Below are 14,701 nucleotides of genomic sequence, written 5' to 3' on the forward strand. Positions count from 1 at the left end.
TAATTTATTTTTGAAAGACAGAGAAAGAGAGAGTGTGAGCAGGGGACAGTCAGAGAGAGAGGGAGACGCAGAATCTGAAGCAGGCTCCAGGCTCTGAGCTAGCTGTCAGCACAGAGCCCGACGTGGGGCTCGAACCCAAGAACTGTGAGATCATGACCTGAGCCAAAGCCTGATGCTAACCTGACTGAGCCACCCAGGTACCCCTCTCCTCCTACCTTTAGTCCAATTTCCTGAGTCTTGACTCGGAGGCTGAGCTTTCTAAAGTCCCTTCTGGAAATTGTATAAAGGCCACATTTTATCACCTTTAAACGTATTTTATAATTTTCTTAATTTGCTTGTCATCTACATCCTCCGTACTAGTACATCAACTCCATGAGAACACGAATCTTTGATATTCCTCCTTTTCTCCCCTACAGTATAGTCCCAGGAGCTAGAGTAAGACCCAGCCTATTTTGTAAACTCATGAAGTACTTTCCAAAAGAATGGATGAATGAATGAGTGAATGAATGAATGAATGAATGAAAAGTTTTCAGAGCAGTCACGCAGAACTCGAAAGACGCCCAGAAGAGTCTGAGCAGATATGAACGGAAGCCCCATGTAAAAAGTAATTGGATGTTCTTCTCAATCTTTACCTGACTGACCAAAAAATATGCTTTACATTGTAAACATTCACAGCTTCAGACACTTTGCACTTTCTTGTCAAGATGGTTGACCATGGCCAGAGCAGTGTGAACAGTCCACAACAGGAACAAGAGGCAGGGGCTGCCCTGAAAACTGCTTTTTAGTCTCTCGTTTTATGCCGCTAGGAATGTGTGATAAAGTGCCTCATTCCCAACTCTCTGCAGGTCTCCTTTCACTCAAAGTGCGCACCTAATGCCTCCAGACAGGTGGCCTTAATGCTACCCATTAACTTCTTCCCCATCAACTTATTAATTGGCACTTTCTGAGTTTGGTTCAGAGAAGCATGAAAGATGTGCTTAATGTGTGGCCATATGAAGAGAAATCACTGCAGCCCAGGGTTTAAAGACTGCCTGGTGAGGATGCGGCAGTTGCAGGAAAAGAGAAAGGAAAGGAAAAAAAAAAATAGAGTCATGTCATATAAGATCCACATGCCAGACAAACACACGGGGCTTTCTCAAGCATTTGGAGGCAATCATATTAAAACCTCAGAATAGTTAGTGTCATCTTTGAAAGTGGTGGCCTGTCACTGCAAATGGCACATGAACATCCCACACCAGACACACTCAGCCTGAACTGTGTTTATATAACCTCGGATGAATTTAAGGTTCCTTGCTATTCCTTCAACCTGCCCTTCTGGAAGAGGAAAAAGGGCTGTGGCTGAGTAAGTGGGATGCTGTGGCTGTCAGCCACACTCTGCACAAGATGAAAAGCACACATAAAACTGGAGGCTAATTGCCTCATTCCATGTTCCAGGGAAGCCACTGTCCACCAACCAAAAAATTCTGACAAAGTTACACAGGCTTCTCTGTCTCACACTCACCAAGCGGACAGGGTTCCCTCATCGATGGCTGAGACAGAACCGCCAGAACACCTCCTAAGTACAAGTTACATGGCCTTATTAAACTCTGTTGTATGCATTAAGAAAGGACGTTCAGATGGTTCCTAAATTCACAAGAATACTTACAGGTGATTTCATATTTATTGGCACATAAAAGCTGTCATTTTCCAAATAACAAATAAGTCATCAAAGGATCACAATGCTTTCTGTCTCCAACCACAGTTGACAATAATATATAACAACCTTTCGGCACTACTGCCAGAAAGTAATTTCCATGATTCTATGAAGAGATTCGATTATATAGAGTGTCCATTGTCTCAGGCAAGGTGATTTTGTGTTTCCTCCTCTGACTTTCTATTTCCCTGTGAACCAAAATATGTTTTCCTTTCTTCCCATGAGTGCGGGTTGCACCACCTGCTTCTCCTGGCAGACTGTTGCATCAAAATAAAAACAGTAGGCCTACAGAATATCCTCAACTCAAGTTGATTTGCATGTGTCGTCCAAAATATTTCTGATAATCACTTATGCTCTAAGTCATGAGACTATATGAGATATTTTCTTCCAGGTAATACTGGATAAGGGGAGACAGAACAGCGTAAGTATTTTCAAACACATGGATAGTTAATACTGAAGAAATAAAACTCCTGACTCCCTTGGTTTTTATTCTGAGTGCCAAAAATAATGTAGACCCAAATCTCAGCTTCTCTCTCCAGCCATCACCGGAAACCCTCTAGCTGAGAATCTGATGTTTTGGAAATGATGGAAGATGTCAGAAAATTCCCCCGGTAAGATTTATAGGTGTATCTGTATTACCCAAACCTTCCAATGGTTCTTCTCTCAAACCTCTGCCCGAATCCCTGCAAAACAAACAGGTCAATCTGGATCCATTTCTATTTAACTGTATGTTATTGCACAAACAACTAGCGAGGCTGCCAGCAGAATTCAAAATAAAAGAAAAATAAACTGCTCATGACCCTATTCCTTCAACAAGTCAAACCATGTGTGTACTTTCTTCTACGTCTTTATTCTCATCTATATATAATATCATGGATGCATTGGGTTTTTTTTTCCATTTAATATTAGGGACTATGTTAATTGCTAACTGAACCAGAAACATACAAATGCATATCCACACATGAGTATGTACCACTGTGTATAAAATATTTCGATTACTTAATCATAGCCTTCAGGATAATTAGGTTACAATCAGTGCAGTGGCTGAATAGCAATAAGTACTTAACAATTCTATGTTAACTGAATAAATAGAATCTTATTATTTCAGTGTTTAAATTCAAACTTTTTAGTAATTTATTTCAAACGGGTTGAAGTTTATGGTGTCCTTTTGAAGGTTATTAAAAGTAAATAATATAATAAGTAAATAATTTAAGCGACATCTAAATAAAAAATGTTTAACCTATTTGAAAAAAAAACAATATGAAAAATAAATGTGATCCAATCTTTAGACATAAATGATGTCATTTATAAATAAAGTCCTATCTTCTCAAGAGGTGCTCTCCCAGGAAATATTATCAAAATAGTATCTTCAAGTTAGTGAATACTCCTCAAAAAAATAACAGATTATATTTCCTTTTAATAATTTATGTTTATTTATTTTGAGAGAGAGAGAGTATATGCCTGTCCATGTAAGTCGAGGAGGGGCAGAGAGAGAGAGGGAGACAGAATCCTAGGTAGGCTCCACTAAGTCAGTGCAGACAGAGCCTGTCAGGGAGCTCACACCCAGGAATCATGAGATCATGACCTGAGCTGGAATCAAGAGTCGGACACTCATCTGACTGAGCCACCAAGGCACTCCAAAAGACTATATTTCTTAAATATGTTCAATGATCCCTGATTTTGCTGGTTTATGCTGACTCTCTGGCCCCTTTTGGGTTTTGATATTTAATTCTCTGCAATCGAGAGAGAATGTTAGGAGCACTTTGTAAAAGGCATGAATCTAAACTTTGCACTATTCCTCAAGTGAGCTTTCTAAAAGGAGGGGTCCTTGTTTGCCTGGCACAGAGCTTGGTCCATAGTAGGTCCATACATCTTTGTAAACAAATAAACAAATGAACAAACAAATCAGTGAGTAAATGAGTGAGTTCTTTTCATACCTGACTTTGGCTGAATGCAGTCCATGGACCCCAGGACATTGAGAGTCCAAGTCCTCTCAAACAATCCTTGCTCTTGTACTTGGAGGCAAGGAGGGTAGAGAGAAGGGGAAGAGTCTGTCTTTAACAGGAAAGTAATTATTCTCTGTTCACATCAGTGCATGACTAGACCCAGCTTACCTATCCCTTGCAGGGTGTGCACACACACCATGCTGACTGCATCTGTAGGTGAACTGTTTCCCATAGAAAGTCAATAATGGTGATACAGGCTCCCGCCACCCAACCCTAAGCTATCATCCATCATCCACTTTGGGAGAAGGGAAAAACTTTATTTGCTTTTCCTAGAGGTGACAAATGAACATGAAATGCAATTTATAGATTTAAAATATGTCACTTCTCTCTTTTTTTGGTATTAGTCCTTCTGACAACTCAGTGTCATCAGAAATTAAATGCATCTTTACTCTCTTTGACTTGCTCCAGATTCAACACATGGCTACATGATGTAATTCTACAAAAGTCTGCCTGGCAGCCTTCTGATTCTTCCATGTGCCTGCTGAGGACTTTCCCCTACTATTTAGTTATCCAGATTTTTCCTTAATGTGTTGTTCTTGGAATGCTGTCACTTACCCCATTAGACAAAGTGGGAGTCAAGAAGGGGCAGTCTCACCACCTCCAGGAATACAACTATTCCTGCCATTCCTCTGGTCCTAAAGCACAGAGTATTTATTTTGTGTTCTTCATTACTTGTTTGCTCATTAGTCTACTCCTTGTTGTTCATGGACTATAATCACAAAGAGATAATATACTAGGGATATCTCCTTTGCTTTGCTTAAAGATTAACTCAGATTTAGATGCCTGTATCACAAGTGCAAAACAAATACTTTACATCATGATAATGACAATGACAAAAAAAAAAAAGTAGCAATAGTAGCAATTGGGCACTCCAGTTACCTAACCACTGTATTCAAACAAGGATCTATCTATAAACACTTCAAGAGACTTTTTGCAAGCCTCTGGCTTCAATATTAAAAACAAATTAAGTAAAATTGAATCAGAGCAAGTAAATAATGTGCTGATCAATTTAGGTGGAAAAGCTGCCTTTTCCCAATGTGAGCTGAGCATTATCCTTACCAGATGAGCAGAGAATGTAGCAATCAGTGCTTATCAATTGGATGCTGTTTGGAGGACAGTGTTAGGGAAAGTTATACAGGATCCTAGAATGACCCATGAAAAGAATACCAAGAAAAGGAGAGGGAATGTTAAGTAGGAAAAAAAAAAGTCAAATAAGTAATACACTGACAGAATCTGTAGAAAGGTGGACTCAGTGTACAATCCCACTCCTACTCACCCTCCCTCCCAAACTCAGTGAAGCTCCTCTAATGCACAATCCATGTTCATTAACACAAAGTAGGGTCATTCAATACTAAGAGGCCAAGAGAACGTTTGGGCAACAGACCATAGACTCCTGACCTGAAAGTTGATTCAATGAAGTTGCAGGGAAACTTTGGCATTATATTCTAAAGAGTTTATTCTGTGACCTTATTTTTAATTAAAAAATTTTTATTTTAAGTTTATTTATTTTGAGAGAGCAGGGGTGGAGAGAGAAAGAGCACACACATGCAGGGGATGGACAGAGGGAGAGGAAGAGAGAGAATCCCAAGCAGGCTCAGTCCTGTCAGCACAGAGCCTGTTATGGGGGCTCAATCCCATGAAACACCAGATCATGACCTGAGCAGGAAAATTAAGTGTTGGACACTTGACCTACTAAGCCACACAGGCACCCCTAAAATTTATTTTTCTTAATGCAGACCCAAAGGCTTTGATTTGTTAGGGGAAAAAAAGGCTTTTCAAGAAGTATATACAATATTACAATTTCAGTCCTTCATAGGTCTATTACTAGCCTTGTCGGAAAACTCCAGCTCTTAACTTTAACGTAATAACAAAATATGCTCCCTTTGCCCAACTGTATAGAGTACACAGGAAAAGAATGATGTTCCCTGGGAATGGCAATGTACAGGTTACACTCCTTGGAAGACAATTCAAGGGGAAAAAAAAAAACCTACACAAAATTTCTTATTTCTCTTGGAACTACTGAACATAATTGTCTCCTTTGAGTCAACTTAGAGAATCTCAAACTAAAAAACACCATTTCATGGCGACACTCCACGTTCATTGCCGTGAATGAAACTAACCATCCTACAAAGCAAACAAATGCTCCTGTACATGGGCGGACTGATCTGTAGAACTGATCACAGGGATCGTGAACCACAGATCTGTTTTCCATGTGACGAGCCATGATCAAATTATAAACCTGACCCCAGTCAATGTTGCTGTGAATGTGTGTATTTCCTCAGAAAAGACAAAGAAAGAAAGAGAGTACATTTTGTGAAGGTCATTCATGTCATAGGAAGAGGGAAAATACAAACTATACATATATATTATAATCACAGGAAATAATATGGGGCCTGACTCCAAAGATGGATTTGAATTTCATCTTGGTTATGTTTCAGTTATGCCACTCTGAAGAGCTCATAGCTCACTTCATCTTTTTATGAGCCTGTTTTCTTGTTGAGAGTAGTAGTAATACTATAAAAAAAGTTTACATTTATTGAGTCTGTTATGTACCATTCTAGTAAAACTTTAAAAATATACTTCCTTAACTTGTTTAAAAATAATTCAGGTAGATATTATGTCCATTTGGCAGGTGAGGAGATGAGGCTTAGAGAAATGAAGTGATTGTTTCAAGGTCACACAGCTAGTCAGTGGTAAAGCTGTCTAGGGCACATGCTGCAAAGGATTATGTTTAGATTCCGTAAGTTCATCTGTGTGAAAGCAATGCTAAGTTTTATGCTAATGTTACTATGAGTACCTCACAAAGAATGGCATATTCAGTACTATATGTTTTATAAAAATGTGGGAGTTGAGTTCAAGAGAGGGAAGGGGGAAGGAGGAAAGAAGGAGGGAAAGAAAGAGAGAGAGAGACTGACTATAATTTCAGTATCTCACAAAAATATTGCCTAGATGGGGAAAGGTGGTTGACAATAAGCAATTAGGGGTTAGGTAATAGAGACTCTCAATAACAAAATGACTCAGATATTCTGGAAGAAATAAAGGTAACCTTTGGCTGTAAATATAAATCTATGAAATCAAAATACCCAGCCCTGTTTCACCTCAGATTTTTCATAATGACCCTGGCCTTCTTTTCTCATTCTTCTCTCCTTTGGACAACTGGTTTTATGCTTTATCACAAATATAGGTTAGAAAAAAATGGCAGAAATGAGCAGAAAGCTCTGACTTAATCACAGCACAGGTGGGGAAACAAGTGGGTTCTGGAAGAAATTCATGTTAAACCAATAGAAATCATTAACAGATTAATTGATATTCTAATAAACAGATCATATGACTAAATGGCATCTAAACAATGAAGTCATTTTGCCAGAGAAATAGCTATTGTCATTCAAAGGGGAAAGCAGGGAATATGGAGTATTCGTGAACACTTTGCCTTGTATCATCTTAAAAAATAGTATTTTAAAGGAAGAGAATGAAGGACAAATTTGAGAGACATTTTTAGTACTGCAACCACGATGGAGACTGATTAAATACCTTGAGAATATCTGAGCTTCCTTCAAAATCCCAGCATTATCCCATCGCCTCTGCTCAAACTCAATCAGAACACACTTCCATGGTCATTACAAGTCCCAGAGTAACTTCCCTCTTAAATCCCCAAAGATCTATAAATGCCAAAAGGTTACATCATTTTAAAATGTTAGCTGCTATCAGAAGGAGCAGCGATGCTGGAAGAAACAGACATTCATCTTCTTCACTCATGGGAAACTTTACAAGAAATGATGTTCATTTAATGATAAGAAATCTCTTTATTCCACCAGAAATGATAAAAGGAGAAGAGGTGGAGAGGAAGAGAGAGCAAGACAGAGAAGCTATCAGTATATTTTAACATTGATTTAGGTGAGGGACACACCATTTTTGGTTAAATCTCTAAGTTGTGCATTTGATTTTAGAGTTTGAACAAATGTCAAGTTGAAAGTTAGGAGAATGAAAAGAAGAGTCCATAGGAATGAGTCTAAAATCAAGTGAACGGAATGTACCCACATTCTTCATCCCTTGCTTTACTCGTACTGTCATCCTGACAAGTATGTTTTAGTTTTACTTACTTATATTAATGCTTCATGGTAAATGGGCAAATATACCAGGGTGGATCAGGAAGATTAATGAGGTCTCAGCCACATGAGACCTCGCTAATGCATTTGGCTGTTAAAGCTTTCCTGAGAAGACCATGGAGACCACCAGGGGTTTCTCTCAAACAGGATTTGCAGATTAGTGAAGTGAGACTCTCCTCTGCAACATCTCTGCAGAGCTCCGGGGAGGTCGGGGCGGAAGGGGACTATCAAGGAAGAAGTGCCTCGTGTTAACAAGGAGGTCTGCTTTGTGTCAATTTTTTGTCTTTAGGTCTTCAATTATGTAACGACAGACACCGATCATTTCAAGTTGTTTTTGAGAGGGAGAAAATGGTGAATATGCTTAATCAACATGCCCCTGGGGATAATTACATTATCTGCTGGTTTTCCTCCTACTTTCTTCTTTTCCTTCAGAGCAGGTGGTATAGTAGTGCGGTGTTTTAAGATGATGTTTTCCCCCCCATGATTGCATTTTCTAGGTAGTTCTATATCTTGGGTTAATTCCACTTCAAAAGCTATCTCCTAAGTAGCAGAACTCATACCACCTATTAAAGAGAAAAGGACACCTGTCCCACTTACTTATTGCTGTGTAACAAGCTACCTCAGAACAGTGGCTTAAGACAACTATTTATTTTGCTCATGGTTTTGTGGGTCAGGAATTCGGGAAGAGCTCAGCTGGGCAGTCAGTTTCAAATCTACATGATGTTAACAGCAAGGCTTGAAGTAGAGGTTCCGCCTCCAAAATGGCTTCTTCATTCGCGTACATTTGGCCTTAGCATCTCTCTCTTTCAACATGAAAGGGAATTTTCTCCATGCTGTCTGAACTCCACAAAGCATTGCATTTTTGTGATTTCTTAATTGATACCCAGCTTCCTCAATGTGTGAGTGTCCCAAAAGCAAGTAATTCAAGGGACTCAAGTGGAAGGTGCAAGGCTTCTTATGACCTGGCTTCAGAAGTCTGAGCACATCCATTTTGCCACTTTCTATTAACAAGTCTCTAATTCTGAATGACATGTAAAGGGAGGGGAAAAACAGACTCCACCTCTTTATGGAAGAAGAATACTTATACACAGGAAAGGGTGGCAAGAATTGGTGGCAGCCATTTTGGAGATAATGATGACAGCTTTTTCTGTACAATCTGCCACTTATAATTTAAAGAAGACAATGACAAAAAGTTTGTTTTTATTGTTATATTCAGTATGAATACTAAGGTCTTCTTGTGATCAGAGCATATTTGACATACAGATGACTTGGAATTGTCAGATTTTTCATTGGGTTTCAGCTACTTTAAGCTTTTTGAAGGCTGTACATTTCTAATCTGGTATCAATTCAAGGTGAATATTTCTTGAAGACCAAATGAATTTTATTGTTAGTCACAGAGGCATCCAGAGGCTCAAGGTCACAGAATTCCAGGTTGTGGAATTTTAGAGTGCATAAATTACCCCAATACTGTTAAATGCCCATTAAAGTGAGCATAAATAAGTCTTTGTTAAGGGAGCCCATATGTAGGTATTACATTCCCATCATTTAATTAAGGATACAATACTTTTTAAAACATGAGTTTCTTAGAAGCAGAATAGTCTTTGTCTCTTTATATTTACAACAAAACCATCAATATCAATTACAATATAACCTAGCAATTGAAAGCAAGATACTTACTGTTCTCTTGGGTCTTAAAAAAATAAGTGACTTTTAGGTAACCTTGGAGCAACAAAAACAACACAAGACCATTTGGGTCTGAGGGTGAATGGATGAATGGTAAATGTGCCCCAGAAACATACAGAATTTTCAATTTTTGTCATCGCGTAGGCCCGTGTAAAACCATCCAAAATTTTTATTTTATGTTTTTTATTTTATATGCATCCTGCTGCATAACTCATCTCCTACTGATACTATGCGAACCCTATAAAACACTCATCTGCTCCAAGTTACTACCAACAGGGACTCCACAACCTTAAGAAAATAACCACAAAATCAACTCTCTTGACTTTGGATTCAAAAGGAACAAATAGGCTCTAAAAAAAAGGGTTCAATAAGTACAAAAATCTTGCCTTCATAGAACCTCTGCAAGCCACATGATCTTTTATGGATTTGCACCAACATCATTATGTCTTGTCATCACAATTGCTCAGAAGTTACCACCCTTAACAAACAGACTGATCCTTAATCAAGGTGCTACACACAATCCAATTCTAAAAGTGGCATTCTATTTTGTGACTGTACCAAAGTCCTTTTAGACTAAGATTCATTTATATGTGATGAGTTAAATATACCTATAAAAACACTACTTTCTCTGAATGGATCCCAGGTAGAGTGAACATATGTCGGGGACAGATTTTGTCCTGGAAAGTCCTGGTTTAGTCATGTTGCATGACCATAAAAATTATTACTGACACTCCAAAATGTATGGTTTGGGTAATAAGTTATAAGTCATCCTAGTGGGACAAAAATTTATCAGAAACCCTCAAAAAATTATTCCAATAGTATGTAACCCAGCAAATTAAAAAGAAAAGAAAAGAAAAGAAAAAAGTTATTACATTTAGTGAAAGAAAACAAAATCTTTAAACTCATAGGTAGACCCACACATTCCTTAACAGAACATACCACCTATCATTTACCTTTCTCTGAAACTCGGGATCATGAAAATAGTTCTCAATTAATTCATTTTGCTATGACATAATAACGCTTTCAAGAACCACTGAAGTGTGCTGGGCTCTCTGCTGAACATGAAATCATTTTCTGAGGTCAGATCATTTTTCTTTACCCACCCCCAGCCTTTCACTGTCAGACAGCTCCTGCTAATATAATAGAAGCCACTCTTCTACTTTCAATCTAAATCATTCTCCCAATGAAATATTTTTATTAAATTAGAAACAGATTTCCAAAGTAAAATCTGCCTTAAAACAAATTTATGTTTTTCTGGAAACCTTACTCAAATGTATTGATCAGTGAAGCTTCACCTGTGAAACAGGAAGTGACTACTTCCCAGTTCTTCGACACTCTCGACTTTGGCACCTGTGGAACAAGTGACAGGACTAACAGATTCTTCACTGGCATCCCCACCAATTATGTTCTTTTCCTTCAAAGGCCACACTTTGTCAGGCTGCAGCTCAGTCTTGTTATGGGGGTGCCCCTCAAACCTGGTCCCTCTTCAACTCACAAACAGCTAGTCCTGGACTTCATTCCTTCAATACAGAAGAAAAGGTTAAAGAAAAGGTATAGGTTTTTAAGCTACTTGGCAGGTGTCTAGTTTTTGCTAAATATGAATGTGCCAATGGTATGATCATCTTGGTATTTTTTAAATTATTCATCTTCTTTAAAAAGTAGTGATTTTTTCAAATATGAGCAAGAATTAACATGTATTAATTACAGTAAATTTGAAAAATGCCCCCAAAACTTACATAGGAGAAAGAAAGAGAAATCACTGAATTGTCACTATGCAGAGATAATTATTGCTAAATGTTTTGATATCTGCTTTCCCAATCTTTGATTCTCTGCATACAGAGATACACACAAACATATAAATGGGGGAGAGGAAGATAGAAGAGGGGACAAGAGAGAGAAAGAGGGAGAGAGAGAGAAAAGAGATTTGTACAGCGAGAGAGTATGCATGGTATTTTGTTTTTAATCTGCTTTCCTCACTTTAAAACTACACTGCAAACATTTTCCAGGTTATTATATATTCTTCTTTGTTATCACGTTTTATTGGTTACACAGAATTTGATTGTATGGATAACCCGCTATGTAATGAATCCCTTATGAGAAGGTATCCAAATTTCACTGATATAATCTTATGAAACAATGTGTATTAATATTTCTGTACATCAATTATTATTTCTTCAGTCATTTCCTTGAAGTAGGATTTATGGAGCAAAGACATGAATTCTGCAACCTCTTCTGATTCATACGACCAAATGTCTTTCAGAAAAAGAGTCCTAACCCACAGTCCGTTGGCAGGTCTTGGAGTACCTGTCATCAATGTGAGATTTTTCTCTGTTTTTATAATGTTTTCTTATAAATTTTTTGATGTTTATTTTATTTTTGAGAGAGACAGACAGACAGACAGAGCAGGAGCTAGGGAGGGGCAGAGAGAGAGGCAGACACAGAATCCGAAGCAGGCTTCAGGTTCTGAACTGTCAGCACAGAGCCTGACAAGGGTTCAAACCCATGAACCATGAGATCACGACCTGAGCCAAAGTTGGATGCTCAATGAACTGAGCCACCCAGGCGCCCCCCCTGTTATAATATTTTCTAAGCTGACTGTGGGAAAAGGATGTTTTGCATCAATATGCATTACGAATGATAGTTGACTTTTCCTTTCTCCTTCTCTTCCTTTTGTCATTTGCGTTTAGATATTTGTATACCCTCATTTGGTAGCCTGCTGGTTCTTTTTTTTCCCTATTTTATTATTTTTTGAATATTTTTAAAGTTTATTTATTTTTTGAGAGAGACAGAGACAGCATGAACAGAGGAGGGGCAGAGAGAGAGAGAGAGAGAGAGAGAGAGAGAGAGAGAGAGAATCCCAAGCAGGCTCTGCACTGTAACCACAGAGCCAGATGTGGGGCTCCAACCCATGAAACCACAAGACCATGTTCTGAGCCAAAATTAAGAGTCAGACACTTTACCAGCTGAGCCACCTAAGTGTCCCTTTTCTCCACTTTAAATCATGATTGTGCCTCTTTCTTGCAGATTCATATAAGTTGCCATTCATACCTCATGGTATATTTATAACAGTGTCTAATATTCTTTTACACATTTCCTATCCTTATCTAAGTTTCTGGAAAACACGCTCTAGTCTCATTCTGCCCATACTATACACACATACACAAGGGTGACCCTTGAGTATTTCAAGTTTGTAGACAAGTTCCAAAGAGATTAGAAACTCTACACTGCACAATATTTCAGGAATTGTGTTCCCTGAATGAAGAAGTTGCAGGAAAACATTATTCCTCACTTTTTCACTATGCCATCAATTCACAGGCAAACCTTTCTTGTCACCTATTTATCATAAATCATAAAATGTTAAAAAATAGTTCACTCACAGAGTTTGGAATTTGTTAAACTAGAAGATTTTATACATTCATGTCATTTCCATTTAAGCATGATGCAGCACTTTACAAGTATGAATTAAGAGATTCCAACTGGAAACTAAAGCAAACCTCAAGGGAGTAAAAGTAGGCAGGGAGGGCATGAGGACTTCAGCACGATAAGGCCAGAGCATTTCTGGCATTTCTATCGCTCACACCTAAGGACTCAATTCCCAGGACTGCATTCTAAACATGAGACCACATCATAAGCAGGCTTTCTAACCAGTGAGCGTGAACTGAGCTGGGATTGCGCATTAGCCAACCTTGTCTCAAACATGTGAGAAAATGTAAATTAAACCTTTTTTCCTCTTTGATACAATTTATATTCAAGTCATAAGTGAGGCACTAAATGGAACATTGTAATCTTATTTACAGGATATTTCAATAAAAACATAAAAACAATTAAAATTCTTAGAATCCCTTTTTAGGCATTTCAAGAATAGAAAAAATATATGACTTTTGGAAATCAGAGAGGTTTTTTCTGAGAGCGAAAATTGTCACTCTTTGTGGGGGTGGCCAGATGTTCACTATTCAACCATTCATTTCTTCTTCTTCTTCTTCTTTTTCTCTCTCTAATTTATTTAAGTAGTTTTAGGCACCAAGTGATAGCTACTGTGCTTAAGGCTTGGGAGAAAATGATGAATGAGATACTGAATACCCCTTTCTAGACTGTGAATTCTCCTACCATCCAACTCTGATTCTGAAACAACAGACAGAATTCAGACAACAGCTCTGATTCTGAAACAACAGGACAGAAAACCGCAGGTGTGTAGGTCCTGGGAAGTACAAAGTAATGAGAACACAGGGAAACACCTCTGTTCCTGTTCTTGGAATGAGGGAGGGAGCAACAGAACATGTGACACTAAAAGAGGTTTTGAAGGCTGAGTAAGCATTTGCTAGAAGGGGCAGGGAGGATTTCAAGGCAGAGGAGTCGGCATGCAAAGACAGAGAAATGTGAATGCACATTATGTGTTCAGGGAAGAGCAAGTTCCTCAGAATGGCAGAAATTAGGTAAAGCAGTCTACAGCCAAGTTAAAACAGAGCTTCTTAGGATGCCTGGGTGGTTCAGTTGGTTAAGCATCCAACTTTGGCTCAGGTCATAATCTCACAGTTCGTGGGTTCAAGCCCTGACAGCTCAGAGCCTGCAGCCTGCTTCGGATTCTGTGTCTCCCTCTCTCTCTCTGACCCTCTCCCAGGTCTCTTTCGGTCACTCTCTCTCTCTCTCTCTCTCAAAAAGAAATAAACATTTAAAAAGATTAATAATAAAAAAAAATAGAGCTTCTCTAGCCATGGAAAAGGGTTATAACTTACATGGCCAGAGAACTCATTTATTCTGAGCCATCCATACAGATTCAATACAAGAAACAGAAAGACTATAGTTTATTTACATAGTTTACCTTGGAGGTAATAAAGAGATTGGTTTAGAGAAAATAAAATATTGGGGCACCTACCTGGCTCAGTTTAGTAAATGTCTGACATCAGCTTAGGTCATGATCTCATGGTTCATGAGTTCAAGCCCCACATTGGGCTCTGTGCTGACAGTGTGGAGCCTGGAGCCCACCTGGAGTTCTGTGTCTCCCTCTTTCCCTGCCTCTTTCACGATCGCATTGTCTCTCTCTCCCTCTTTCAAAAATAATTAAACATTAAAAAAATTTTTTTAAAAAGAGAGGAAAATGTGGAGTCAGGGAACTCACTTGAGAGGTTATTACAATGGTTCATCTAAGGAGAGTTTGTCAGGCACACATCCAGACAATCTTAGACCAAATAAGTGTCCCTAAAGCTCGGCATTTA

At 38.5% G+C, this 14,701-nt stretch overlaps 1 protein-coding gene across 1 annotated transcript in view; it reads right to left on the minus strand.

Annotated features, from left to right (window-relative positions):
- SORCS1 (sortilin related VPS10 domain containing receptor 1) overlaps window positions 1–14,701 on the minus strand; it is a gene marked incomplete at its 5' end in the record, with an annotated part of 502,465 nt that overhangs the window by 184,993 nt on the left and 302,771 nt on the right. The window lies entirely within an intron of this gene.

This window comes from Suricata suricatta, chromosome 2 (genome assembly GCF_006229205.1).
Source record: "Suricata suricatta isolate VVHF042 chromosome 2, meerkat_22Aug2017_6uvM2_HiC, whole genome shotgun sequence".
NCBI classification, from domain to species: Eukaryota; Metazoa; Chordata; class Mammalia; order Carnivora; family Herpestidae; genus Suricata; species Suricata suricatta.